This window comes from Phyllobates terribilis, unplaced genomic scaffold (assembly GCF_046119375.1).
Source record: "Phyllobates terribilis strain yellow unplaced genomic scaffold, ASM4611937v1 Scaffold_2__4_contigs__length_985480577, whole genome shotgun sequence".
Lineage (NCBI taxonomy): Eukaryota > Metazoa > Chordata > Amphibia > Anura > Dendrobatidae > Phyllobates > Phyllobates terribilis.
This window is the reverse complement of record NW_027362762.1, coordinates 155,608,096-155,633,433: the sequence shown is the minus strand read 5'-3', so window position 1 is coordinate 155,633,433 and position 25,338 is coordinate 155,608,096.

Genomic DNA, 25,338 nt, shown 5'->3' with positions numbered 1-25,338 from the left:
ATAACTTACATTAATGATAATAATTGTGACATCTCTTTTTCCCACAATATGGATCGTGACAAAATTTCTTTCCTTGACATAAATTTACGAGTAGATTAAAAAAAGGAGATGGTGGTCTGCAGCCTGTATAGAAAGCCCACTGCTGGTAATACGTTGCTCTATGCTACCAGCAATCACCCAGGACACATTTTTAATAATTTACCAGTGGGTGAGTACATTAGAGCGAAAAGAAGTTGCACTTTAGATTATGATTATGAGGCTGAATGCAATATAATTGATACACGCTTTAAGAGGCTATTCCCCACAAATATTAGATAAGGCCAAACAGAAGGCTAATTCCAAAACTAGAAAAGAACATTTGTCACAAAAGCGAAAACCAGATAATGATTGTGAACAGAATAGTATAGTTTTCTCTACTAACTTTAGCTCTAATTATTACCAAGTCATTAATGTCATTAACCCCTTTACCCCCGAGGGTGGTTTGCATGTTAATGACCGGGCCAATTTTAACAATTCTGACCACTGTCACTTTATGAGGTAATTACTCTGGAATGCTTCAATGGATCTCCCTGATTCTGAGACTGTTTTTTCATGGCATATTGTACTTCATGATTGTGGTAAAAATTTCTTCGATATCACTTGCATTTATTTGTGAAAAAAAATGGAAATTTGACGAAAATTTTGAAAATTTAGCAATTTTCAAAATTTGAATTTTTATGCCCTTTAATCAGAGAGATATGTCACACAAAATAGTTAATAAATAACATTTCCCACATGTCTACTTTACATCAGCCAATTTTGGAACCAAATTTTTTTTTTATTAGGGAGCTATAAGGGTTAAAAGATGACCAGCGATTTCTCATTTTTCCAAGAAAATTTACAAGACCATTTTTTTAGGGACCATATAACATTTGAAGTCACTTTGAGGGGTCTTTATGACAGAAAATACCCAAAAGTGACACCATTCTAAAAACTGCACCCCTCAAGATGCTCAAAACCACATTCAAGAACTTTATTAACCCTTCAGGTGCTTCACAGGAATTTTTGGAACTTTTTTCACAAAAATGTTACTTTAGACCCAATTTTTTTTATTTTCACAGAGGTAACGAAAAAATGGACCCCAAAATTTGTTGTGCAATTTCGCCTGAGCACGCAGATACCCCATATGTGGGGAAAAACCACTGTTTGGGCGCACGGCAGGGTTCGGAAGGGAAGGAGCGCCATTTGACTTTTTGAATGTAAAATTTGCTTGAATAATTAGCGGATCCCATGTTGCGTTTGGAGAGCCCCTGATTTGCCTAAACAGTGGAATCCCCCCACAAGTGACACCATTTTGGAAACTAGACCCCTCAGGGAACTTATCTAGATGTGTGGTGAGCACCTTGAACCCCCAAGTGCTTCACAGAAGTTTAGAACATTGAGCTGTAAAAATAAAATTTTCACATTTTTGCAACAAAAATGTTTTTCAGCCTCCAATTTTGCATTTTCATAAGAGTAACAGGAGAAATTGCACCAAGCAATTTGTTGTACAATTCCTCCTGAGCACGCCGATACCCCATATGTGGGGGAAAAACACTGTTTGGGCGCACGGCAGAGCTCGGAAGAGAAGGAGCACCATTTGACTTTTTGAATGTAAAATTTGCTTGAATAATTAGCGGACGCCATGTTGCGCTTGGAGAGCCCCTAATGTGCCTAAACAGTGGAAACCCCCCATAAGTGACACCATTTTGGAAACTAGACCCCTCAGGGAACTTATCTAGATGTGTGGTGAGCACCTTGAACCCCCAGGTGCTTCACAGAAGTTTAGAACATTGAGCCGTGAAAATAAAAAATCTAACTTTTTCCGCAAAAATGATGTTTTAGCCCCAATTTTTTCATTTTCACAAGGGTAAGAGGAGAAAATGTACCCCAAAAACTGTTGTGCAAGTTGTACACCAATACCCCATATGTGCAGAAAATACAGTGTTTGGGCACACGGTAGAGTTCAGAAGGGAAGGAGCATTGTGTGACTTTTTGAACGCAAAATTGGCTGGAATTGAGAGCGGACGCCATGTCACGTTTGGAGAGCCCCTGATGTGCCTAAATAGTGGAAATCCCCCCACAAATGACCCCATTTTGGAAACTATACCCCTCATGGATTTTTCAAGGGGTATAGTGAACATTTTGAACCCAGAGGTACGACACAGAATTTGATAACATTAGGTCATCATATTGAATAAGTTGTCATTAGTCTTGAGTGCAAGTGCTCGCTACTTGAGTTTGCATCAGGTACACGGGTATGCACCATGTATCGCGCGTGCTCGAGTGACATGCTCGAATTCCCGCTCGCATGTTTCATGGTTTTTAGACACCCAAAAAAACATGCGGGGATTGCTCCTGCATGGTAGGCAATCCCCGCAAGTTTTTTTTGGCCACGAAGCATATGGGGCGGAGACTCAAGCATGTCACTTGAGCACCCGCGATACTCAGTGCATACCTGAGCACCCGATGCAAACTCAAGTAGCGAGCACTTGCGCTCAACACTAGTCGCCATATCGTCATCTTTTTTTTTTTACTTTTGAAAAAAATCCCTAGCCCAACCCTAACCCTAGCCCAACCCTAACCCCAACCCTAACCCTAACCCCAACCCTAACCCCAACCCCAACCCTAGCCCAACCCTAACTCTAACCCTAGCCCAACCCTAACCCTAGCCCAAACCTAACCCTAGCCCTAATCCCAACCCTAACCCCAACCCTAACCCTAGCCCAACTCTAGCCCAACCCTAACCTTAGCCCAACCCTAACCGTAGCCCAACCCTAGCCCAACCCTAACTCTAGCCCAACCCTAGTCCAACCCTAACTCTAACACAACCCTAACCCTAGCACAACCCTAACCCTAACCCTAGAGTTTATTTTTTACGCCGTTCCTCGTGCGGTATAAGTGATTAGACGACTTTATTCTTCGGGTTGGTGCGATTACAGCGATACCAGAATCATATCGGGTTTTAATGATTGACAGCTGTCACACACTAAAAGACGCATTTTTTTGTAAAATCTAGTTTTTGCATCGCGATATTTTGAGAGCTATAATTTTTCCATATTTTGGCCGACAGAGTCATGTGATGGCTTGTTTTTTGCGGGATGAGTTGACGTTTTTATTGGTACCATTTTCAGGCACTTGACATTTTTTGATTGCTTTCTATTCCGATTTTTGGGAGGCAGAATAAAAAAAAAACAGCAATTCTAGAATTGTTTTTATGTTTTTTTTATGCTGTTTCGCATGTGGTAAAATTGATTAGGCAGCGTTATTCTTCGGGTCAATATGTTTACAGCGGTACCACATTTATATTGTTTTTCTATGTTTTGGCGCTTTTACACAATAAAAGCTATTTCATAGAAAAAAATATTTTTTTGCATCTCTTTATTCTGAGAGCTATAACTTTTTTATTTTTCAGCTGATGGAGCTGTATGGCAGATTGTTTTTAGCGGGACAAGATGATGTTTTCAGCGGTACCATTTTTATTTATATTCGTCTTTTTGATCGTGTGTTATTCAATTTTTTGCTTGGGGGTATTATGATAAAGCATTGTTTTTTGCTTAGTTTTTTTTTTTTTTTTTACCGTGTACACTAAAGGGGTTAACTAGTGGAACAGTTTTATAGGTCAGGTCGTTCCGGAAGCGTCGATGCCAAATATGTGTACTTTTATTTATTTATTTTTTCATAATAATATTTATTGATGGGTACATTATATTTTTATTTTTGGTGGATTATTTTTTTTATTTTTTTTCATATTTTTACAATTTTTTTTTCTTTTCATTTTTTAACACTTTTTGGACTTTTATTCTGTGTCCCACTATGGGACTTTCACTTTTTTTATTCTGATCGCCTGTATAGCACAGGAATGCAGCACCATCCCTGTGCTTTACAGGCTGTCAGTGCTGCAGATGCAGAAGATATTTTGGTCATGCACTGCGCATGACCAAAATATCTTCCTGCTGTCTGGTGACCCGGATGTTGTCATGACGAGATTCATCAAATGCTGAAGGTCTATCTAATAGTTGAGCCATCAATGTTTTAGTCTTGGAAATCCCTATTAGGCATTTTATTTTCCATTTTTGTCCATTTTCTTTAGAATTATAAAACAAGATTTCTATAATTTGCACTATAACTATTTTCATACAAATATTCCCTTTATATTTCACTCATACATTCGCTTTGCACAGTATTTCAGCTTCGCTGTTTTAAAATTGTGGAACATTAATGGATAAAGAAGGGTATGTACATTAAAATTCAATTTAATATGTAAAAATATATGTAATGTTCAGGAGGCTTGTACAAGTTCCTCCTCCAGTACAATGAAATTAGATACGACAAAGCTTGAAATAATTTGGTGATTTAGAAGAACCTCCATATCTATAGTAAAATATGCAGAATTACAGAAGACCTCTCATAGCAAGATTCAATTTTTTGTGCTTTTGTGTGGGGCAGTATGTCTTACTACATAGAGCTTATGCAAGACTTTTTATTCCCAAGAACATTGGGCAATCTACAAATTGGTTAACATTTTTCATGATGTGACTTTTCTCTGACAAATCAAGAAATATAAATGTTAGATTTTTTTACATGCTGCAACATGATATTCCAAAGAGGGATGTAAACAAAATAGCGCTGATTGGAAATTTTACAGGGGACATTATGTACTGATAAAATTTGTACCAAGTTCCAGAAATCTGGCATAATTTGGACCAAAAATCTGTCTTTCATGCTTTGCACCATATTTATAATGTGTTTCCTGAAACATTTTTGACATGCTTGTTGAGGGGATGTGGCATATAGGCAATGGGAGTTGAAGGGGTGTGCCCTATTTCTCTATCGCCTGTGCCAAAAATTGTTGTAACTTTGTGGACCAAAATAAGCCAACCAAGACAAACTTAGACTAGATTTAGCTCTAGATTTATCTCACATCATGAGACACTTTGTTAAAAACTTCAAAAAAAAGGTCTAATCTTAATTTGTGCTGTATAAAAGTTAGATACCTTTAAATCAACCTCATTGACTCAAGTTATATGGTGAAGTTACAAACCATAATAATAACACTGGTTATTAATATTAACACTGGTAATTGCATCAACTAAAAAAACATAGGTCCCCAATTCATCAAGACTGGCAATTTTTACGCCGGTTTTAATGAATTTGAAGGCGCACGCCTCTTAATGAATACAGCGTGTCTAAAAAGTGTTGTGCACCTCCATGGGCCTCGCCACTCATCTTACTCCAGTTGGGGATTAGAATAAGATTTCTGATCTAAGGAACAACATAGCTCGTCATGGATTAGACAAGGTGTGGCGCCACACCCCCATAGCGCCCTTCTCTTGTGCCAGCTCCTCGATTTTGGTGTAAAAACGATAAAGGTCACAACATTTTTGGGCAACTCTAGATTTCCCAAAAATGTTGCGACTTTAAGGTGCTTTACTCCATAATTCTAGCATAACTGCTTTGATGAATTGGGGCCCTATTGATTACAGTAACCATGCTGTACACCTCTTGATCTTAGCTGGTAATCTAGTCCATAATATAAATTGTGATAATTCACTAGTAGATTTGCATCCTGAGTAGAGTTATATTGGGAGCACTGCTGAGCAGAGAATCAGTGGAGTCTCAGAGCTGGATCCTAAAATTTAGAATGTTATGACATATCCTAGTCATATGCTGTAACACTTTATGATGCTTATCACAATCCCAGCTTGATCTTCTAGGATGGGAAATGAAGATACTTAGCAATAATTACTTGTAAATATCTAAGAGCTTTTCTAATTTTGAACCAATGTTATCATATGTGTATTACAACAGAGAAATATTTTATTACTCACCCTTGATACTCCTTTGAATTTTATACATTTCTTTGATGACATGGGTTACACTTTCTAACAGGGAAAATCGATATCCATAGATCTGTGAAAAGCCGCCTCTTGCTATACATCAAGATAGATGAATCTGCCAGCTGGGGCTAATGTTCTGAAATATCACAATGACAGCATGGTAGCAGGTTTGGATATTGGCAGGCTATGTGTTGCCGGTGCTCTTTCCAAGAAGTGTCTTATATTAAGACCAACTGCTGTTGCGTTATGGAAGGTGTAATGATCTGTGTCGTGTCATCAGAACAGTTACATATTTGATCTTAGCATTGCAATGTCTTAGGACTATGGTAAGGATGACATATCATTCTTTCATACAGAAATTCTCAGATGGAAAACAATTACATTAACCATTTTCCCGAAAGTTCTCATACCAGCTGTGCATCAAATGTCATGGAATGAGAATCTGGGATTGATAATGGTAGCTAAGATTGTTGCATTTGTCATGAATATAATTCAACATGTTAATCTGCCAGATAAAGAGAAACCAGAGAGTTACTTAGATTAGAAAGGGATTCCAATGTAATGTCAGATTAAAATATCAATTCAATAGAGGGCAACTTGTCTGTGAAATGTTCTGAGCATGTAAATCTCTTTTGTTCTTCAAGTCCTTTCAAGTGTTGTAACTCTGATTAATAGAAATTGCATTGCTCTGATTTTTGTTAGTAAAGATAAGGGGATAACCTCTCAGTGGGCAATGGAACAATTACTCTACCTCAATGGTCAATTTGGGCATTTACCTTATGCTAATCCCCAAACACCTATTAGAGTCCAGAATTAAAAGTAATGTTCGCCCCTTAAACAATAGATAGCTATTGGCCAAACAATTGACAGCTATCCCTGCCTAGTTCCCCATACATAGGAACCTTCGATTGATTGATACGGTGTTCTCTGAGAGAGCCACTACTGGACTCCTCTGGCAGTGGCTTGTCACCAAGAGTTCAAAAAGATCGACTGTCAGAAGTCGGATGTGTCGGATGATGCCGGGAGAGAGTCAAGAGGCCCCCGTGCACATTAGACGGTGGAGCAATCCTGACAGTAACACTATTATTGTGTATTAGGTGGAGCCTTGAAGGAGTAGTCCCATCTCCAAGATCCTATCACAATATGTAGCAGGTGTAATAATAATAATATTAGCATATACCTTCAATTAGAAATGTAGTCAAGTTTTTCTGATTAGCTATGTCTCTTTCCTCATGTGCAGGGCATTGCAATAGCTTAGGTATCCATGGTTATGACCACTAGCAAGTAGCTAACTAACTGTCACTATATCAGTGGTCGTAACCATGGATACCTAAGGTCCTGCAATGCTTGCACATGAGGAAAGAGACATAGCGAATCAGAAAAACTATACTACATTTCTAATTGGAGGTATTTGCTAATATTATTATTATTATACCTATTAATTAGTGGGATAGGATCTTGGAGATAAGAATACCCCTTTAAGTTTAATCATTTGTCAGACAGTTGCTGAACTGCTAGTCAGCTAATACCCATAATCTAGGTCCTATGTATTATGTTTGATAAACGGAATTTGTTGTCAGAAATTGACCCATTGTTTAAATCGGATTTTGTGGTGCATGTAATTTTTAAAAATGTTGACATTTTTTTTTCATATCACAATCTTTATTAAAAAACAAAAAACAAAATTAGCAATCCTGCAATTTTCACACTGATCAATGGGGTTTTTAGACTTCTAGTCCTTTTTAAGAAGAGTTTACTTATAATGAGAGCTAGAATTACAATGATAGGTAACTCCTCTAGCCACAAATAAAAACACATAATCCACCAATCACAACAAGTGATGTCACAGCTGACCCTGCTCCCCCTCCCTTCACAATGACCTTTGCACATACACATTAGATGCTTCAATACAAAAGATAGAGTCTAAGTCATTCTATTGCTGCTAATATACATGTAAATCTAAACAGGACCTATGAGTGCAAAAAAAGCTCCAGAGGCCAGAAGGAAACTTGTAAGATTACTCATTTTTATAGAAGATTGTGATTTGAATAAAAACACTACCAACAAAAAAAAAACATTTAATACAAAATCTTTAATTAAACAGTAGGTCATTTTCTGATGACAGATTCCGTTTAAGAGAGTTTTAGCTTTTGAGAAATGCTTTTACAGAAAATTGTATTTAATTTCAATTTCATTTATTATTCTAAATTATGTAAAATAGAAATAAAGGGTGCCTTTTAGTAATTCTGTCTAATACAGAAAATGTAACTTAAACTATGCAGTAAGGGAAATACAAATATATAACAGTGGCTCATTTTGCAACTTTAGACACTTTAGTCCAACTTTCCACCACCAATTCATTGACTTATATTTTGCACCAAACTTTTGCAGCAATTATGGTAAACATTCTTGCATTTAGACTGCGTGCCCACTCTGCGTTTTTTAAGCGTTTCCGCAGCGTAAATTCGGCCGCGGAAACACTTAAAAAACGCTTGGTAGAAGGTCTGCAATGTTCCCCAATGATAATCCGCACATGCTGCGGAAATTTCCGCTGTGGATTATCATTGTGGAAAAATCTGCAACACAATCATTAATTTTGTGGAATCTGGGCATTTTAGCCGACATTGACTTGCATTGGACCGAATGACATCCGCATGACTACACGTGCACATGCGGATATTATGCTGTTCAATGCGCGGATGGTACCTGGGTCTGGAGAAGAGGAGACTATCCTCCAGACCCGGGTACCATAGTACCTGTAAGTTAAAAAAGCATTAAAATAAAAAAAAAACTTATATTCACCTTTCCAGAGCCTCTCGGTCTCTTCTGAGCGGCGCTGCTGTCTCCTTGGCTTCCGGCAGTGGTCTGCAAGGACCTTCCGTGACGTCATTCAGTCATGTGACGGTCACGTGACTGCTGACATCAGCGGTCAGGTTATGGTGGCGTGAACATAACATGACTAAATTACGTCATGGAAGGTCCTTTTTAGAGCACAGGGAGCCGCCGAAGATACCGGACGCATCGCTGAGGAGACCGGGGGCCATCTGAAGGTGAGTATACTGTTTTTTTTCATTTTTTTTACTTTTGATGCTGCATTTGCAGCATCGTAACTTGGTCACGGTTGCATGGATTTACATACTGTGAACAAGTTGTCAAGCACTTTCCAAGTGATGCTAAAATCGCTTGGAAAAGTGCTTGACAACCCGCATGCGAAATCGCATGTTCAAAGTGCTTCACTTACGCTTCTACCTGGCAGAAAAACGCATGTAAAATCCGCATGTACAATTCGCATGTGTTTTTTCTGCCAGGGAGATGCAGAAACGCTCAGCAAAAATCCGCAGCATTTCTGCATCGTGGGCACATAGCCTTAGAGTTACACCTCTTTCCTGTAATACATGTCTTCTTTCCACTAAGGCATGCCCACCTATTGACTGAGGCAGAAAAAGTGCCTAAAACACATAATATGAGTACATGTGATGCAAGGCATGTATGCCATTTTTGGTGTAAAGTGAGCCAGAATTCTTTTCCATTTATCCTCCTAAATGTCCACAGGGTTTGTTATTTTTTTATTTTAATGCTGTAGAATATTATAAATCTCTCTGCTGGAGCTGTATTGGGGGCACAAACTTCTTTACTGTATTATCTGAATCTACAGCAGATCAATTTCTGAAATTGATCTAAAAATGTGAATGGGCAGCGTATGCACAATTGGGAAGGAAAATCATTCTGCTCATGCACCACACATGGGGATGATGATGCCAGTGTGAGAGTTCAGCCACTGAAAAAGAAATGACTAGTGATGAGCGAGCATGTTCGCTACTGCTCGGTGCTCGCCCGAGCATCTCGCTGCTCGACATGCTCGGCGCTCACAGAGTATTTCCGGGGTTGCTCGGCGGGAGCTCGGGTCCCCTCCCTGCTTGTTTGGTGCTCTTTACAGAGCTAATGAACATGCAAGAATTGCCTGCCACTCACTGTAATGCCATAGCATTTATTTACTTAAAAAGCAATCCAGAGAACACAGGTTTTCTCCATTTGCTTGTTGGCACTGCAGAATACAGCCAGGTCCTTTCCATATTACAGCGCTAAAAATTCAGCTATTTAAAAATGTGTTTTCTCCGTCACACGGATCACATATACCTTTTCAGAAAATACTGCCATTTCTGGCCTCCATTAAAAAAATTTTTCAGTGTGTCAGTAAAGTTTTTGACACCGGTTTGCTGTTCAAAATAGTTACCTACAGGCCAGGTATTTAAAACTGTGTTTTCTCCGTCACACGGATCACATATACCTTTTCAGAAAATACTGCCATTTCTGGCCTCCATTAAAAATTTGTTTCAGTGTGTCAGTGAAGCAATTGACACCAGATTGCTGTTCAAAATAGTTACCTACAGGCCAGGTATTTAATACCGTGTTTTCTTCCTCACACGGATCACATATATGTTTTCAGAAAATACTGCATTTCTTTCCTCCATTAAAAATTTGTTTCAGTGTGTCAGTGAAGCACTTGACACCAGATTGCTGTTCAAAATAGTTACCTACAGGTCAGGTATTTAAAACCGTGTTTTCTCCGTCACACGAATCACATATACGTTTTCAGAAAATACTGCCATTTCTGGCCTCCATTAAATTTTTTTTTCAGTGTGTCAGCAAAGTTTTTGACACTGGTTTGCTGTTCAAAATAGTTACCTACAGGCCAGGTAATTAAAACTGTGCTTTCTCCGTCACACGGATCACATATACGTTTTCAGAAAATACTGCCATTTCTGGCCTCCATTACATTTTTTTTTTCAGTGTGTCAGTGAAGCAATTGACACCAGTTTGGTGTTCAAAATAGTTACCTACAGGTCAGGTATTTAAAACTGTGGTTTGTCCGTCACACGGATCACATATAAGTTCGCTCCAAATTCAGTCATTTGTTGTGAGCGTGGAAGATATTGTCCTCCATTTAAAATGGGCAAGGCAAGTGGCAAGGGACGGGGAACTGGAAGTGGAAGTGATGGTGATGATGGTGCATGCAGAGGCCGAGGCCGTGGGCAAGCTGAAATTGTGCCACAACAAACATCCACATCTTCTCGCTCGACCTTCCTGTCCCAATTAATAGGGGACTGCAGAACACCACTATTGAACACAGAGCAGTGTCAAAAGGTTATTGGTTGGATAGCAGATAATGCTTCCAGTCACTTAGCCACCACCACCACCCTGTCTTCCACACAGTCAAGTCTCAGTAGTCTGGACCGCATATTCCTCACCCTGAACCTCCTTCCTCTCACTATGCTGAGTGCCCAGAGACAACTGATCCCACACTCCGAAGAGCTGTTCACTTTCCCATTTATTGATTAGGGCCTCTGTTATGCCAAGTTTTTAGCAATAAGGTTCGGATACGGCTTTAAAGAAGGCAACCCTTTGCGATATAACGCAATTTTATTTATAATAGTTGATTTAAAAGGTAAAATACATAATTAAAGGAATAGTATGATATGATGATATTGCATACACTTTTGTATATGTTATAATACAAAGGTTAAGTACATATATATATATATATACTCACTTCGTCACCAAGGAGCTTTTAAACATCATCCGTCTGGAACATCAGAGAAGTAATTTCACCAAGACAGAGAGACCCCTGGAAGTTTTCACAACACTGCATGGGCAGGTACATACAACACTACACATCAGTGCAGGTATAACTTATGGCTTCTCCCTGTATCATGATTCCAGTGACTTTTATAAGGCTTAGACAATGGAAGCATAAAACTGGTTAATGTTTATAAGTATGAGTCGTCGATAATACCGAATTGGCCAGGTTCTGTAATCTCGAGAAGTTTACCTATAAACATTGTTTTAGACAATAGATCTGTGTATTTCTTATGGAACATAATGGTAAGTGTACACACATTATCTGAATCAGTATTTTGATTGCAATAACACTATTTGTCAAAGCAAATATAACTCTGGTCACTTGTGTACAAATCAGGATAATGAATCTTTGAAACACACAACTTCATTGACCATAGAACAATTAACATTGTCTTACTGCATTGACACCTAGCAAACACTTTGTGGATAGCATGCATCAAGGACAGTTCATGTGAAAGAACTACTTTATCAGTATCAGAGTATATCAATGATATTACACTGCAGTATATTGCAATATATTCCACACTTGGTCTAATGACCACACTTTATCAAAGCATATAAACAATATGTTACAATATGTAGGCTATAAGATATCCATATTTTTTATTAGCAATACAGCCTCTCGCCCGGTCCACTTTAAGTGGAGCAAGAGGAGATTGCGTGTAGCGATGCCCAAATATTTGAGCAGCCACGGTCACACAAAGGTGACGGTGAGAAAGTATCACAAGAGGTGGACGATGATGAGACACAATTGCCAGAAAGTCAGGAGGAGGACCAGAGTGCGGAAGTGGAAGACGAGGTGGTGGATGATATAGTAACCGACCCAACCTGGTAGGAGGACATGCAGAGCAAGGACAGCAGCACACAGGGGGAGGGAGGCAGAGCACCCCAACAGGCAGGAAGAAGCAGTGTGGTGGCCGCAGAAAGAAGGCAGGCAACCGTTCCCTGTAACACCAACACAAAGGAAGTTGCCAGTACAGCTGTTAGGTCTTCCCAAGTCTGGTTGTTTCTTAAAGACTCTGGCGATAACCCCAAAAAGGCCTTTGCACTACCTGCCAGGCCAGCATCAGTAGGAGTGGCAAAACGACCAACCTGACCATCACCAGCATGATCAGACACATGGCAGCAAGCACCCAACTTTGTCCAGGAACAGTGTCTGCAGGTGGCACCATTGCTTCTTCCGCTGTTGTGCATGCAAGCCAATCCCCTGTCCTTGGTGCATGCGAAGATGCCTCCTGCTCTGCACCTGTCGTTGCACACTCTCAAGTAGCAACATCAGGAAGCACGTCCACATCCTTGTCCCAGCGCAGCGTTCAGTTGTCCATACCTCAGTCCTTGGAACGCAAGCGCCAATACGCAGCTAATGCCCCACAGGCCACAGTACTAAATTCCCACCGACCTTGGGACGGAACACGTCCTCCCGATGCTGAGGACTGCGGGCCCTAGGTCAATCAGGGTTGCCCCCACAGTCTACAGCTCCTGCACCCCACCCTCCTCAGCCTCCTCCTCCTCTTCAGCCTCCATCTCCGAAATGACCACATCAGTCACAAGCTGGAAGAACTGCAGCACTGCCTCGGCCAAGCGGCAACAGGCTGTGCTGAAGCTAATATGCTTAGGTGACAAACCGCACAATGCTGAAGAGTTGTGGACAGCTCTGAAAGAGCAGTCAGATCTGTGGCTCACACAGCTGAACCTACAGCCAGGCATGGTCGTGTGTGACAATGGCCGGAACCTGGTGGCGGCTCTGAGGCAAGGTGAGCTCACACACTTGCCATGCCTGACCCATGAGCTTAACCTCGTGGTTCAGCGGTTTCTCAAATCCTACCGGGAGCTGCTGGATCTGCTTGTTAAAGTACGCCACCTGTGTGTCCATTTTAGAAAGTCACCTACAGCTTCCGCCGCCCTTGCCGTGTTTCAGCAGCGTTTGCAGCTGGTATCTGATGTCCCCACGCGTTGGAACTCTACTCTGCAGATGTTGGGCTGGATTTGTGAGCAGAAGAGGGTAGTTGTTGAGTACCAGCATCAACAAGGCCGTCGGTATTCATTTCAGACTCCATACATAAGACCTCAGGAGTGGTCATGGATGTTAGACATATGTACCATCCTCCAAAACTTTGAGGACTCCACCAAAATGGTGAGCGGCGATGACGCCATAATTAGCGTTACAATCACGCTTCTCTGTCTTCTGAAATGCTCTCTGCTCACAATCAAAGAGGATGCATTGCAGGCAGAGCACAATGAGATGGAGCAAGGAACCATACAGGGTGATTACACACAGCCCAGCCTCATCTCATCCCAATGTGGATTGGGTGACAATGAGGAAGAGGAGGAGTAGGAAGAACAGGAGCTAGTTTCCTGCGCTATAGACGGTAATACCTGCACAACTGTGATACCGTCTGTTCAGCGTGGATGGCCAGAGGACAGAGAGGAGGAGGAGGAGAAGAGCATGGTTAGTCATCCTCTTGGTGAGGACACGGAAGTCTTGCCTGTTAGCAGTCTGGCACGCATGGCTGAGTTTATGTTACGCTGCCTTTCCCATGACCCTCGCATTCTCAAAATTTTGGGTGACAGCTATTACTGTCAGAAGGCCCTTGTTGCAGAACTATTAAATAAATTCCCATCTGAAAATGCTGGTGGCAGAGGTCTCAGTTCATTGGACAAACAAGGAGTACAGGCGAGAGAGACACAAATGCAATCCAGCAGAGGCAGGGAAACACTGTCAAAGTTCTGGGACAGTTTTCTCAGACCCTCTCATCACACAGGCCCTGAGGTGTGGGGTAATCTCACAAGGAGTGCAAAGTTTAGGAAGATGCTGAGAGAGTACCTTGCCGACCGTACCAACGTCCTCCGTGATTCCTCTGTGCCTTATAATTATTGGGTATCCAAGCTGGATACGTGGAATGAACTGGCTCTCTACGCCTTGGTAGTCCTGGGCTGCCCTACCGCTAACGTTTTATCAGAGCGGGTTTTTAGTGCCGCTGGTGGAATTATAACTGATAAGCCCATCTACCTGTCAACTGAAAATGCTGACAGGCTGACTCTTATAAAAATGAACAAGGGCTGCATTGGGCCAGACTTCTCAACACCATCGAATGATAGCAGCGTAACATAAACTCAAATCCAGTGTCTTTTTTTTGGAGATGTATTCCCATGCACCTCTTCACACCCACACATGGGTATACGCTTCCTGATTTTGGCTATTTGCTCTTGTCCTCCCCCTTCTCCTCATACTCATCCTTCACCAGCAAATCACCAGGGTGACCGTGGTCCGTGATGCAACACCCACATAATTTTTTTAAAGGGTGTTTATGATGCCTGTAAAAAACAAAAAAAATGTACAGTATGTTCATGTATACCCCCCAGGGGTAAATGTTTGTCAGCCCATACACTTAGTGCATGGGCATTACAAGTATAGGAGACCCGCTACTTTCTAATGGGAACATTTTTTTATGAGGCCCTCTAAGTCTCTTCCAAGGGGCATTGGAGTGCCTCCCAATTTTTGGCAGCCCTTGCATTCACTGCATAGGCCAACACTATGGGAGACCCTCTCCTTTCTAATGAGAATTTGTTGTTACTGTGGCCCTGCTCTATGTGTCTTTAAATTCTTAGTGGGGTTTTTCTTAAATTTGGTCAGCCGTTGGACTCACTGCATAACCTATAACTGTATAGCAGACCCTCTCCTTTCTAATGGGAACATGTCGTATTTGTTACTGTGGCCCTGCTCTATGTGTCTTTAAATTCTTAGTGGGGTTTTTCCTAAATTTGGTCAGCCCTTGGACTCACTGCATACCATATAACTGTAAAAACACAAGAAAAAGCTGAGTGTACGGCATATATGAAAAACTTTATTAGTAAAAGTATAAATACATAATGTTACATGTATAATAGATGGATGCAGATAGGGAGGCGATACGGATGCAAAAAAACACGTAACAAGTATCCACAGCTAAAAGATGTAGCAGGATAGTAAAAAGAGGGGGAGAAGGAAGAGCGACCCAAGGGTAACATATGTTAGTTGATGACAAAGTAGGAGAGGTATATGTAGACGGATATCAATAATTCAAATAATACTGAATAAGTATCACATTTTTCCTACAGTGGGGCAAGAGTAGTTATAATCCATAATAGAGGATACACTCACCAGTATAATCACCAAGGGACGCTCAAAGGGGGGGCAGGGGGACAAGGCAGGAGCAGACCAGTGTGGGACCTGCGGGCCTCGACGCGCGTTTCGCAAGTTCGCTTTGTCAAGAGGCGTCACAATGAGAGCACCGGCGTCTTTTTAAATATCCCTCCAGAAATTGGTCACATGTGCACGCATGTGACCAGAAGGAAATGGCCGCCAACCGGAAGGCGTGAGCGGCGCATGCGCAGGGATCGTCAGAACATCCCGCCCCCAGAACGCCCGTCATGACGTCGTCGCGAACCCGGAAGTGCTAAAGAGCAGAGTCCGGGGCAGCGCCGACACCATGGAGACAGACGCATGGGAAGCCAGGAGGGTGAGTAGCCCCGCGCATGCGCACTGCCCGACCAGGGAGCCGCGTATAGTTACCAAAATACTAATGTCCACATATACATTGTGCCACCATACTCGGATATAATAAATCTCACATGGGACATATATAGGTAGGTACAGCTACAAGGATTGAAGTACATAGGGACAAGAGGTGCAAATATAAAAACGTGGGGATGTCCATGGCACAAAGGCAGCCTGGGGGCAGTGTCCGTGGATGTCAATGATCATTCCATTTCCTTATCTTCAATCTTATCAATGGGAGGGAGTATATCACCAGAAAGCAGGCTTCACGGCAGGTATGAAGTCCACAAAGAGAAGGACACTATGTATTAAGTATAAGAGAAAAGAAGTTAAAAGTAAACATACTAATAAATATACACATTAAAACAACATGAGCCACAGAGGCTCACTGCCATGATGAAATATATACAGAAGGGGCCACAGGAGAGCATGCAGCGATAAACAAATAGGCTGCATGGTAAATAGTATCCAGAAAGAGGATAATCATATGGTCATAATATCTGAATTTGTTCCTCCATAGTACCAAATAGGGGATTGGAGGAACCGTCATTCTAAAGGAGAAAAAAGCACGATATAAAGACAAATGGGAGGACCTAGCCAATACCTGATCCTTTGGTTTCCTTAGCCTGTTGAAGGATCTGAATGACTCATCTCTTGATACAATGGAAAAGGAGATTGAGTCGATTCAAACGCTTTTTAAAAAAGAATTGGATTCCACTAAATTGAAACAGCTGAACGACGAGATGGACCTGGAGTGCCAGAGATGGGTGAAAGATATCCACGGCAATAAACTTAAAAAACTACAACGTGACATTCACGATAAACAATCAAAGAGTGTATATAGGTGGCGGATCCCCCCAGATAGATCTCGAGTTAGATCTCATTACGCCCGTCCCTTGCGCTCCAGGTCCTCCTCGCTAGCCTCAACGGCTTCTACAAGTGAACAGCCGTCCTCTGAGAACCTAACCACCCGACGGGTCTCTGAGGTTCAGCAGATCTCGAGGATCAAGACGAGACCCTTCAACAGGAGGAAACCTACCACACCTTACCAGGTGAGTGTGTCCCAGGGAGGGCTCCGTGTCATTAATTTATCTTCACATACTCTTACCCGGGCACAGATGGAGGTCTTGAGCTTAGGCCTATCCTTTTCACCTACGAATGCCTTTGACTATTTCACTGCTCTCAAGGACCTCCACCTGTTTGCCCGGAAATTAATTTTACATAAATTGCATTCTAGAGCACCTGGTGAGGGATGTTCCCTGACTGTGACAGAGAGGGAGGCCCTACGAAACCTCGAAGATCTACTGTTGGAGCAGGAAGAATCACCTAGTACAGGTACACGATTACAATCTCGACACCCTAGATCAACGAAGTTCCCTCCCTTGTCTCTGAGTCCGGCAATTGAGATTTTTGTACGCCTGGTAACTGAAGAGTTGGGGCGCCTGCCTACACGGAGACGCCGGGACAACCTCACGTATCACCAGCGCACAGCACTCCATCAACTACAATCTCTGCCGGACATTGTCATTAAACCGGCAGACAAGGGAGGGAACATCGTTCTTTGGCCCTGCTCCATGTATGAGAAAGAGGCAATGCGCCAATTAAGAGATATTCAGACCTACACTAAACTGTCATACAATCCCACGGCCTCCTTCTCTGCCACACTTCAGGGTATCCTTGGGCGGGCCTGTAATATAGGTATCATCGACCAACGAACTGTGGAGGCATTAACGGTCCGCTTCCCCAAGACGGCGACCTTTTACCTCTTGCCCAAGATTCACAAGGACGCCCTCAGCCCACTGGGACGTCCGATCGTGTCAGGAATTGAGGGGCTATGTGGCCCCATCTGTCAATATATAGACTACCATCTTCGCCCTCTTGTAAGCACTCTTCCTTCCTATGTCAAGGACACGACGGACGTCCTTACACGGGTTGACGGCGCCCTTGTGACAGATGATACCCTTATGGTCACGGCCGACGTCGAGAGCTTATACACATGCATCAGCCATGATCTGGGCCTCTCCGCAGTTCGCCTCTTCCTGGGGGGCTCTGACCTGGACGGACCCTCCAGGGAATTTATCCTTGAGCTCCTCCAATTCGTCCTCTGCCATAACTATTTTCTCTTCAATGACACGGTATATCTCCAGAGGCGTGGCACGGCCATGGGTGCGGCCTGTGCCCCCTTGTACGCCAACCTCTTCCTGGGAGCCTGGGAGAGAGAGATTTTTGGCGACGGGGGAGTGCAGGGCGCGGACCGGGTCTTGTCATGGGTGAGATATATAGATGACATTCTATTTTTCTGGTGGGGACGGTGGAGGAGCTCGACGATTTTATGTCACGACTCAATTCCAATGCTTATGCAATTAGGCTTACCTATACCTATCATCCTAAAAGGATCGACTTCCTGGATGTCACCCTTGAGGTGGATCCGGATGGTCGAATCCAGACAGATGTATTTAGGAAGCCTACTGCAGTAAATTCCCTGATTCATGCCTCATCGGCTCATGATTGCTCTACCATCAGAGCCGTTCCAGTTGGACAGTTCCTCAGGATGAGGCGTATCTGCTCCACTAATTCTAGTTTTGAGAAACAGGCTGCAGATCTGGCTGATCGCTTTAAACAACGTGGCTATAGTAATCGATGTATCGGCCGTGGCTATAAGAGGGCCCGCGACACGCCCAGGGACCATCTCATCCATCCCTCCAATGTGCCTAGACATGGGATACCTGAGAGGATCCGCTACATATCCACATTCAATCATGAGTGGGGAGCTATGCGGCGGATCCTCTCTCGACATTGGAGTATACTTCATACGGAGCCCTCCCTTCGGGACTGCTTAGGCGATTTCCCTCACATGACGCCACGACGATCTAGGACGCTAGGGGACGTTCTGGTTTCCAGCCACTATGTCCCCCCACGTCCCAACTTCTTTGGATCCCGCGGTCCCACGGTGGGCTCATTCCCTTGTGGCCACTGCGTCGCATGCGCCAATGTCCTACGTTGTACGTCTTTCTCCAACTCTGATGGCTCCAGCCAATTTGACATTCGTCACCATATATCATGTGGCACCACGCATGTGGTCTATTTGGCCACATGCGGGTGCCAATTAATTTATATAGGATTGACCAGCAGGGAGCTCAGAATCAGGGTTCGGGAACACGTCCGGGACATTTGCGCGGCTCGCACGGCCACGGATCCCCGGGAGCTGAAGACACTACCACGGCATTTTAAGGCTGTTCACAATTGTGACCCCCGCTCACTCAGAGTGCGGGGGATCGATAAGGTGTGTCTTGGCTCCCGGGGGGGGGAATGCTAAACGCCTCCTGGCCCAAAAAGAGGCGAGATGGATCATCACCCTTAACACTTTGGCACCGCGGGGTCTGAATGAAAGTTTGGGCTTCTCACCTTTTTTGTGATATATATCGTGCTTTTTTCTCCTTTGGAATGACGGTTCCTCCAATCCCCTATTTGGTACTATGGAGGAACAAATTCAGATATTATGACCATATGATTATCCTCTTTCTGGATACTATTTACCATGCAGCCTATTTGTTTATCGCTGCATGCTCTCCTGTGGCCCCTTCTGTATATATTTCATCATGGCAGTGAGCCTCTGTGGCTCATGTTGTTTTAATGTGTATATTTATTAGTATGTTTATTTTTAACTTCTTTTCTCTTATACTTAATACATAGTGTCCTTCTCTTTGTGGACTTCATACCTGCCGTGAAGCCTGCTTTCTGGTGATATACTCCCTCCCGTTGATAAGATTGAAGATAAGGAAATGGAATGATCATTGACATCCACGGACACTGCCCCCAGGCTGCCTTTGTGCCATGGACATCCCCACGTTTTTATATTAGCACCTATTGTCCCTATGTACTTCAATCCTTGTAGCTGTACCTACCTATATATGTCCCATGTGAGATTTATTGTATCCGAGTATGGTGGCACAATGTATATGTGGACATTAGTATTTTGGTAACTATACCCGGCTCCCTGGTCGGGCGGTGCGCATGCGCGGGGCTACTCACCCTCCTGGCTTCCCATGCGTCTGTCTCCATGGTGTCGGCGCTGCCCCGGACTCTGCTCTTTAGCACTTCCGGGTTCGCGCCGACGTCATGACGGGCGTTCTGGGGGCGGGATGTTCTGACGATCCCTGCGCATGCGCCGCTCACGCCTTCCGGTCGGCGGCCATTTCCTTCTGGTCACATGCGTGCACATGTGACCAATTTCTGGAGGGATATTTAAAAAGACGCCGGTGCTCTCATTGTGACGCCTCTTGACAAAGCGAACTTGCGAAACGCGCGTCGAGGCCCGCAGGTCCCACACTGGTCTGCTCCTGCCTTGTCCCCCTGCCCCCCCTTTGAGCGTCCCTTGGTGATTATACTGGTGAGTGTATCCTCTATTATGGATTATAACTACTCTTGCCTCACTGTAGGAAAAATGTGATACTTATTCAGTATTATTTGAATTTTTGATATCCGTCTACATATACCTCTCCTACTTTGTCATCAACTAACATATGTTACCCTTGGGTCGCTCTTCCTTCTCCCCCTCTTTTTACTATCCTGCTACATCTTTTAGCTGTGGATACTTGTTACGTGTTTTTTTGCATCCGTATCGCCTCCCTATCTGCATCCATCTATTATACATGTAACATTATGTATTTATACTTTTACTAATAAAGTTTTTCATATATGCCGTACACTCAGCTTTTTCTTGTAATTTTACACTCATTTTGAGTAGGCAGATTTTTCCTGCGACTATGGGGTGTGAGTTGCGGTTCTTCCGCACTCCATACTCGTGACCTCTATTACGCTGGCCGAAGTGTTTAATACCATATAACTGTATAGCAGACTCTCTCCTTTCTAATGGGAATTTGTCGTTACTGTGGTCCTGCTCTATGTGTCTTTAAATTCTTAGTGGGGTTTTTCCCAAATTTTGGCAGCCCTTGCAGTCACAGCATGGGCATTACCACTATAGGAGACCCGCTCCTTTATAATCGGAACATTTTTTTTACTGAGACCCTTCTCTATGTCTCTTCAAAGGGGTATTGGGTTGCTTCCAAATTTTTGGCAGCCCTTGCAGTCACTGCATACGCAATAACAGTATAGGAGACCCATTTGTTAATAATGGGAACAACAAAGCATAGCCGGCTGATGGCTCTCTAACAATAGTGAGGGCTGACTGCTGGCCTTTTAAAAATAGTAAGGGCCGTCTGATGGCCCTATGAAAATAGGCTTTATGACATTCAGAGTCCCTCCATCATAAACAGTATGTGTCTGATGATGTGTCACATACCACATTGCCAGATAAGTTTGTAAAATGTTAAAATGACATTTCTCGGTGAATGCATTTCTCTTAAAAAATAACGTAAAAAAACCCAAAACAATAGGCAGCGGCTTTTCATAACTTCACGCCGCCGGCATGAGGTTATGAAAAGCTTCCGCCTCCACGAGCCTAAAAGGCCACATTTCAAGTGAAAGCAGCTTTAGTGGACTTCCTGGGAGAAATGACAGCTGGGTAGATATGGTTTCCGAAGTCCGTTCACCAAGCTAAAGAATATGGCTGTGGTGAAATACAACTCAGCAAAAAAAGCTGTGGACTAGCTCCGTACCGTCCCTGGCCACATTCACCTGTCCACGTGTTTGTGGTTGGGTGGTCCTTCTCAGTAAGTGCACTAGGGAGGGCACGGGTAATGTTGTGAGACCCGTGTTTGTGGAAGTCAAAGACGATACCGGGAAAAATAGTGGCGGCTGGGGACCGAGTATGGGTACATGGTCACCGCCGCCATAAGATTGTGGACAGCTTCCGCCTCCACGAGCCTAAAAGGCCACATTTCAAGTGCAAGCAGCTGCTCAGAAATCTGGCAGTTTAGTATTGCGGCCTGTGGGTGGGCGAGTGGGTGGCTGGCTGCATACTTGCGCTTTCATTCCAAGTAACAGCAAACTAAGCAGATGGTGGTCGCTATCATCATCATGGCCTCACCTTGGCACTATGAACTCTCCTGAAGGAGATGCCATGGCCCACCGGAGGAGTCTCCGGTTTTCTGGTGGGTCCATCCATCCCTGCAGAGAAGCAGCACTGGCAAGAAAAGTGTGGGAGAAGGTTCCCGGACACTCTATGGCTGCTTTTTTTTAATGTTAATCGGACGTGCTTATGTGGCGCCCCCGAGGGTTTGGTCACCACAGAGATATTGCATCTCACTCAGAGGTGTGGTATCTCACCCTCAGGTAAGGAAGGAGTATGGCTCAGGACCCTAACACTACATCCACTACACCACATTTCCGGGGGACAGGGCGACAATGCTCCTACGGGAGAGCACAACTGTCCCAGATCCCTGGCTGGAGTGGGGAGGAACCACTTAGAGAGGGGGAACTATGTAGTGGATGGGTGGAGGAAGTAGTTAAAGGGAGCACATAGTGAGAAATATAAAAGAGAGTAGCCATCTTAGGAGAGTAGTTAGTCAGTTCAGTCAGAGGAGTAGAGTGTAGGAGCAGGGGCTCTGTATGGGCTCTGCTCCAGAGGTGGGCCTAGTCAGCAGGCCTGAGCCTGAAAGGAGTGAAGAGAGGAGAGGGGAGCAGGAAGGCTCCAGGACAGGAACCGAGGGGACCCTAGGGGTATGGGCCATGCAGCTGCCACCCGTACGCCCGCCGCTGCCAGGAGGTAGGGGGGTCAGGCCAGAAGAAGGGAACCGGATACCTCAACCAGCAGAGACTACAGGACTCAACTGGGAACCGGAGGCAGCAGCACTTTAAGTACAGCAGGCCGTCCACACCAGCCACCAGGAAGGTAGCCACATAGGGCCAGGGGACGGAACACACGTCACCCGCCAAGGCCCGAGGACACTGGACAGAGGTGCCGCTAGGTGTGAGGTACTAGGAGAGAGGCCAGAGAAAGGTACACAGAATGGGGTCCTGAAAAGTGCTCCGGAGATACTTGAGGGTGGATCGAGCCCCTCACTGAGTACGCACAGCACGACGTGGGAAGTTATGATCTGCAGTATAACTTGGAAACGAACAACCGTGAGAAAAGACCCTGGGACTGCATCATCTTGTCTCCGTGTTTCTTACCGCGCCAGCACTCACTGCACTGGGACGCCCCGCACAACCACCATCATTCACCTGCGCTGCCCTGAAGCTACACTCTTCCTGTGGGGAGTTATACTACACTTGCTGCACATACCACCAGCTTCAGTGGACTGCTCCGCAGCGGCGGTTCTCCATAACCGCAATCCACAGGTGGCGTAGTCGGACTATTTAAACCAGATACACATAGACTACCCTGGTTTGACCACCCTGGGTCACGGACCGGGTCACCGCCACGGTGACTACAACCCCCAGCATCTACAAGGCCCGACTCCGGGTATTCCCCACGGCTCAGGGGGCGCGTCAACTTTGGCGTAGTCGGCAGGATCCGTAACCCACCCGTTACCATCGGGTATTGTGTGCCTAAAAGACTGTATTTTCTACTGAATGTGGCGTCCACCCCTGAAGAACGGGCGCCATTATGTGCCAGCCAAACAACAACCAAAGGTCACCTCCCATCGTGGGCCAGGTCCCAGAATGGTGCCAAATGCGGAGCCCGTCCTAACCAGCAGTGATCATGTATGTGGATGTGTCCTTCGACGTGGGGGGACTGCCCTTGGAGGTGACCGACAGCAGACTGCCTGGAACCACCCCCGAAAGGGTAGGGGAGGCAAGAAAACTGAGAGACAGGGTGTGGTCTCGACCAGTCCAGGCAGGCCGCACCCGGGAAAGGAGATGGACCGTGGCAACTCCGGAGACCCTGCCAGCGACATGCTGCTGGCCGAAGCGCCCTATACCCTGGAGGAGCTGGTGGCCAAGCTCCCCCGGGAGGATACAGAGTTCCTCCGCGCCGGCATGGAAAATCTGGGCCGGAGGATGGCCAGGGCGCAGCAAGATGCCTGGAAGAGGGAGATGGAGCAGAGGATGGTGGCCCGGCAGCCAGCTACGCTGCCCAGCACCGGCAGCGCCCCAGCCTCCGAGGACCGGGATCGGGATCAGGAGACCGCGTCTGACGCAGGAGCGGCCGCAGGAGCAGGTAGGAGAAGTTTTCCTGTGCCGGACGCTGTAAGCGTCGACCTGCCCCTGGGCCCCCTGGTGGAGTTGCAGATCCCGGGCATCACCGAAGCAGCCCCACTTCCGATGCCAGAGCCAGGCCCTTTAAACCTTTAAACCTGGGTGAGACCGCCATGTGCTCGCTATGCGTGTACCAGGGCGCGCAAGTTCCGAGTGCCCTCCAGACCCCGGAACCAGCTCCAGTCATCAGCGACGCCGGCCCGCTCCTAGGCCCTCTGCAGGAGCCGCCCCCTCCGACACCCGAATGGGTGTGCGGGCACTTTCCCTGGGACTGGTCCACGGAGGTGGAGGACCAGCGGCCTTCACTCCTGCCCGCCCCGCAGCCCGCAGCCGCCGCCGCTTCCCAGGTACCGGAGGATGAGGCCCAATTCGAATGGGGTCCTGCGGGGGAGGACCTGATGGGGTTCTCCCAGGAGACCAGGGCAGCCGCAGCCCGCCTCAGAGAGTTCTGCCGACAACAAATAACCCAGCTAGAGCGGGAGAGAACGATGCAGCGCGTGCGGTGGGAACAGCGGGAAGCGCGGAACATGGAGGAGAAGAACCGGGTCTGCCAGAGTCCACGAATGGTTAGTTGTTCCCGCATCACCGGGACTGTTGTGAAGTTCAACTTGGGCGCGGGATGGGGGTTCATCTGGGACCCGCTGTCGGACACAGACCTCTTCGTCAACAGGAGGGATGTGGAGTCCCGCCTCCCGGATGTCGCAGAGTGCATCTTCTTACAGTCACCACTGTACTTACGAGAGCTTCAATCAGCAAGATATCTTGAGTAAACATTATTTACTTCATACTGTTTAAACATGAGATACAATTCAGTGTCACACAGTCCGTGTGCTGCTTACATAACACATTCAGGAAAGGAAAGAAAACACAGGAAGTAAGAACAACCAACAATTGAGAGCTTTTCTCCCACATTTACAGCAAGCATATAACTTTACACACTGTCGTCATCTGCTGTCTGGTTAGTATAAAGTCCTCCTTTCACTTATAATAAGTTCTAATCTGTTGTATATGCCAACACCCTTTCTCAACAGTAAGGACTTATTCAATCAAACCCAACTTTTTTATTAGTCTCTGGTGTTTATCAGCATTCAACGCCTTCGTGAAGATGTCTGCTGTCATTTCTTCAGTAGGACAATACTCTAACTTCAAGACTCCTTGTTCCTGATGATCTCTCAAGAAATGATATTTCACATCAATATG